The following is a 6,117-nucleotide window of genomic DNA, read 5'->3' as shown; positions in this document are numbered from 1 at the left end:
AAGGATAAACAAGATTGATGAACCTCTAGCCAGGCTCACCAAGAAGCAAAGAGAGAGGACCCAAATAAACAAAATCAAAAATGATAGAAGCAAAATAACAACAGACCCCACAGAAATACAAATGATTGTTAAAAAATACTATGGACAACACTACTCCAACAAACTAGACAACCTGGAGGAAATAGACATATTCCTAGAAAAATACAACATTCCAAAACTCAATCAGGAAGAATCTAAAAATCTCAATAGGTCAATAACTATGGAAGAAATTGAAGCAGTCATCAAAAAGCTTCCAGCAAACAAAAGCCCAGGACCGGACGGCTTCACAGGGGAGTTTTAACAAACATTCAACAAAGAAATAAAACCTATCCTCCTCAGACTACTACAAAAAATTCAAGAGGAAGGAACACTTCCCAGCTCATTCTATGAAGCCAGCATCACCCTCATACCAAAACCAGGTAAAGACAACACTATGAAAGAGAATTACAGGCCAATATCCCTCATGAACATGGATGCCAAAATCGTCAACAAAATCTTAGCAAATCGGACCCAGCAGTACATCAGAAAGATCATACACCATGACCAAGTAGGATTTATCCCAGGGATGCAAGGATGGTACTATATCCACAAATCAATAAATGTGACACATCACATAAACAAATTGAAAGAAGAAACCCACATAGTCATATCAATTGATGTAGAAAAAGCATTTGACAAAATCCAACACCCATTTTTGATAAAAACTCTCAGCAAGGTGGGAATAGAAGGATCATACCTCAACATAATAAAAGCCATATATGACAAACCCACAGCCAACATCATACTCAATGGACAAAAACTAACACCACTTCCCCTAAGAACAGGAACAAGACAGGGATGCCCACTCTCACCACTCCTGTTGGACATACTACTGGAAGTATTAGCCATTGCCGTTAGACAAGAAGAAGAAATAAAAGGCATCAAAATTGGAAAAGAAGAAGTAAAACTGTCCTTATTTGCAGATGACATGATATTATACTTAAAAAAACCATAAAGACTCCTTCAAAAAACTATTAGACTTAATACATGACTTTGGCAATGTAGCAGGATACAAAATTAACGCCAAGAAATCTATGGCATTTCTATACACCAATAGTGAACTTACAGAAAGAGAGACAAAAAGAACAATCACATTTACCATCGCACCAAAAAAATTAAGATACCTAGGAATAAACTTAACTAAAGAGTTAAAAGACCTCTTCTCAGAAAACTACAGGACGTTGAAAAAAGAGATAGAGGAAGACATAAAAAGATGGAAGAACTTACCATGTTCTTGGATTGGTAGAATCAACATCACTAAAATGTCCATACTAACCAAAGCAATCTATTATTCAATGTACTTCCCATTAAAATACCAACGGCATATTTCACAGACCTAGAACGAACTCTCCAAAAATTCATCTGGAATAAAAAAACACCCCGAATAGCTGCAGCGATCCTGAGAAAGAAGAACAAAGAAGGTGGAATCTCAATACCAGATATCAAGCTGTATTACAAAGCCATTGTTCTCAAAACTGCCTGGTACTGGCACAAGAACAGACATATAGATCAATGGAATAGAATAGAGAGCCCAGAATCGACCCGAACCAATATGCTCAATTAATATTTGAAAAAGGAGGCAAGAACATACAATGGAGTCAAGATAGTCTCTTCAATAAATGGTGTTGGGAAAATTGGACAGATACATGCAAAAAAAATGAAACTAGACCACCAACTTACACCATAAACAAAAATAAACTCAAAATGGATAAAGGACTTAAATGTATGACGGGAAACCATAAAAATACTAGAGAAATCCAAAGGCAACAAAATCTCAGACATATGCCAAAGAAATTTCTTCACTGATACAGCTCCTAGGGCATTGGAAACAAAAGAGGAAATAAACAATGGGACTACATCAAAATAAAAAGCTTCTGCACAGCAAAAGAAACCATCAACAAAACAACAAGAAAGCCCACTGCATGGGAGAACATATTTGCCAATGTTATCACCGATAAGGGTTTAATCACCAACATCTATAGGGAACTCTTACAACTTAACAAAAGGAAGATAAACAATCTAATCAAAAAATGGGCAAAGGACCTTAAATAGACACTTTTCAAAAGAGGACATTCAGAAAGCCAAGAGACATATGAAAACATGCTCAAAGTCACTAATCATCCGAGAGATGCAAATCAAAACAACAATGAGGTACCACCTCACACCTGTCAGAATGGCTATCATCAACAAATCAACAAATGACAAGTGCTGGAGAGGATGTGGAGAAAAAGGAACACTCATGCACTGCTGGTGGGAATGCAGACTGGTGCAGCCACTATGGAAGACAGTATGGAGTTTCCTCAAAAAACTAAAAATGGAACTCCCATTTGACCCTGTGATCCCACTTCTAGGAATATATCCCAAGAAAACAGAAACACCAATCAGAAAGGATATATGCACCCCTATGTTCATAGCAGCAAAATTCACCAGAGCTAAGATCTGGAAACAGCCTAGGTGCCCATCAGTAGATGAATGGATTAGAAAACTGTGGTACATCATCATGATGGAATACTATGCTGCTGTAAAAAAGAAGGAACTCTTACCATTTGCAACAGCATGGATGGATCTGGAGAGCATTATGCTAAGTGAAATAAGCCAGTCAATGAAGGAAAAATACCACATGATCTCACTCACTTATGGATAATAAAGACCATTATAAGCTTATGAACAAAAATAGATACAGAGGCAGAGCAGCCTCGAACAGACTGTCAAACTATAGTGGGAAGGCTGGGTAGGATTGGGGGGCAGGAGGAGAGGGTAAGAGATCAACCGAAGGACTTTAATGCATGCATATAAGCATAACCAATGGACATAAAACACTGAGGGGTAGGGGAGGCCAGGGGAATGTCAAGGGAGGGGAAAAAACAATAAAAAACAGTCATTTTCCTTTAAAAAATCATGATTTCCACACATTTAAAAATAACTTTTTCTTCATGTTCAAATGTAATGCAAATTAATTGTAGAAAATAAAGTTCGTCCAATAAAGTCACTATCAACACTTAGTTTAGAGCCATTACCCCTGGGAATGTCATCATCACTCACAGTTCATTCTTCTCCTTTGTTTTCTTTTCATTTCTTCTCATCTCTCTCTCTCTCTCTCTCCATCCATATTGTTTTTTTTAAAAAAGGTAAAAATTGCCCAGCTGATGCAGCTCAGTGGATGAGCGTCTACTTATGAACCAGGAGTTCCCCAGTTCAATTCCCAGTCAGGGTACATGCCCAGGTTGCAGGCTTGATCCAGGTGTGGGGTCTGCAAGAGGCAGCCAATCAATGATTCTCTCTCATCATCAATGTTTCTATTTTTCTCTCTCCTTCTCGCTTCCTCTCTGAAATGAATAAAAATATATTTTTTAAAGGTAAAAATTATTCATCAGGGATAACCATTGCTAACAGTTCTGTGTGTATTATTCCATACATTTTATGACTATGGAAATGTATATTACAAACACATGGGGAACCGTGGGACATTTCAGGAAGACGCTATTAGAAGGAACTTAGGGCTTGCAGTAGGCATTTGTAGGAGGCTCTAAGGAAGCAGGGCTTTGCTCTGGGTGGGGTTTTGACAGGAAGTGGGGTAATTCTATGGCTAGGTGTCTTACTAAGTCTCATCAAGAAAGGACAACTAACATGATGCTGGACAGGTAAAGCAGCAGCAGCCACTCCTCCAGCCAGAACAGGTGGATGCCGGGTCATTTTTGTGGTTTGGACAATATTCCCGTTTTGTCTGTGTGCAGACATGATTATGGAGTGACCTTGTTTTTTCCCAGTCTGTCACATCCCAGCATGGCCTTAGCAGATGCTGGTGTCCTGTGAGGTGGGAGAATGCCAGGGCTACAGACACTTTGGTTTGCAACTAGGACACCTGGGAATTGCAAGGTGATCACAATCTATGATGAGTTATAGTATTACTAGAATCCTGATGCACAAATACATGCACCAGTGGTGTCCCTCTGCCTGGCCTGCAGGATCGAGACAAACTGGCTCTCCGACATCCCAAAGGGGTTCTGGATTGCAGGAGGGTGCAGGCCAGGCCGAGGGACCCCACCAGTGCACAATCGGGGAAACAGGAGGTTGGCCAGCCAGGGAGGGATTGCAGAAGGGCTCCAGGGCATGTCCAGCCCATCTCGCTCAGTCCTCACTGGCTGGGCCCCAGAAGAAAGCTCACCTACCAGTCAGAGCATCTTCCACCTGGTGGTCAATGCACACCATAGCGAGTGGTTGAGTAGCCTTAGCATATCATTAGCATATTATGCCTTGATTGGTTGAACAGCCAACGAGATGACCAGACACTTAGCATATTAGGCTTTTATTATATAGGATGATGAAATCACGGGCAAATTGCCTAAATCCAGTAAATCTGAGAGGCTACAGGTTTTAAGTGTGATAAAAGATTAATTTCGTGGCTATGTGTTGGGAGAAGCTACCTTAGGAGAAATGGCTTCTTCACTTTAGAAGAAGCCATTCAACTCTACCCTTCTACAGCTAGTTCTGTTCCCTCAGTCTATAGGCCAGTTCATAATGTAGACATCCAGACTCAGCTAATTCTAGAAATGCTGATGTTACATTAGACATGAATGTTTCCCTACAAACTCACAGGGGCCAAAAAACCATTACTTTATTCCTGTGAATCAATTTAACCTGAACTCCCTGTCACTGCAGATGAAAATATTTTATCTCAGGCATCTTGAGGGTGGCCGTTTTTCTCCCTAGAATTGAATGTGAATTCATGGGACTCATGTGGCTCCCAGCAAAGGACAGAAGAGTCTGGTTCTCCCGACTGCTGCTGCTGAGAAGCTCATTCTCCGAACCACTCAGCCAATGGGCAGGCAGCTCCATCCTTTCACACTAAAGACTCTTTCCCCTCATCCTCAAGGCCCTGACTGTCTCTAGCATCCACCCCTCCATTCCAAAGAGCTTGTGTCACTTCTGAGTGACTGCGTGGAAAGAGCATAGGTCTACGTCACTCAAAGACTAAAAAAGCCATCCCCACTCTCACCTCAGGCAAGGGCCACTTCCGCCCTCTCGCTTCTTATAGAGGAAGGAATAGGAGCTTACCTAACATACGTGAGTAAGCATGTCTTGAAAGGAGACTACTAAAAATGTGTGTTGACTGTATGCATTCCTGGGCTTGCAGGGGAGAATTCTAGGACCTCCTCCTGTTGGGTTAGGCCAGTGCTGTGCTAGAGCTCTCTTGGCTCATACGAGCCAATAATGAGCATCTCTTTCTGGCTCTATTTTCAGTAAGGTAACGTGGGTAGCAGCAGGCAATGATAGGAGTGACAAGCTGAAGGTAACAGTTTAGGGATCAGGGACCAGAGCCAAAAACAGAGGGGTATTTAAGTGTGAAGGCCAGGAAGTGAGGTACAAGGATAGTAGAACTGAAAACATCAAATGGGAAGGGCTGGATCATTCATTGGAGCTCAAAGGGGGTGAAGGGAGTCCTCCCACCAGGGATGAATGAGGCACATTTACAGGCCAAGACCAGAACCAAGCAGGAGAAGCCTAAAGCATCTGTGAGCTGTGAAGCAGGAGAGTTGATAGTGTCTTCAAATATGCACAGAGCTCAGCTTCCAGGGTGTGGAGAAATGACACGGCATCCAGGAGCTGCAAGTCCAGGGGCTGGCCACAGAGCAGGTGGGCCGAGGCAGAGAGCTGCTGCTGAGTGGCACCATCTCAGCTTGGCCAATGGTGTCATGACCTGGGAGATGGTCCTTTAACTTTGTTAAGGCCTTGAGAATCTGATGAAAACCATAAAATAACCACCACCCCCCGGACCCCAGAAAAACACAGACACACATATACAGACAACATTTTTCATATGATTTCAGGGAGTCCATGGACTTAAGGAGGGGGGCAGAAGGGGACTTGTCCGGGAGGCCGGCGAGGGGTTTATGCAGCAGCAGTGGGGAGGGACCTGATGGCTGCCCCATACCAAGCTATAAGCCGCTACCACTCGGGCTGCCCCACCCTCCTGACATTCACAAGCATAAGCACCCATGGCCCCTGGGGTTACCACCACCTCTAGCCCATCCCTCCGGG

Source organism: Myotis yumanensis, unplaced genomic scaffold, assembly GCF_028538775.1.
Source record: "Myotis yumanensis isolate MYYU_CA2020_CCGP unplaced genomic scaffold, mMyoYum1.0.hap1 SCAF_11, whole genome shotgun sequence".
In the NCBI taxonomy this organism is placed as follows: Eukaryota; Metazoa; Chordata; class Mammalia; order Chiroptera; family Vespertilionidae; genus Myotis; species Myotis yumanensis.
This window is presented reverse-complemented; position numbering follows the sequence as displayed.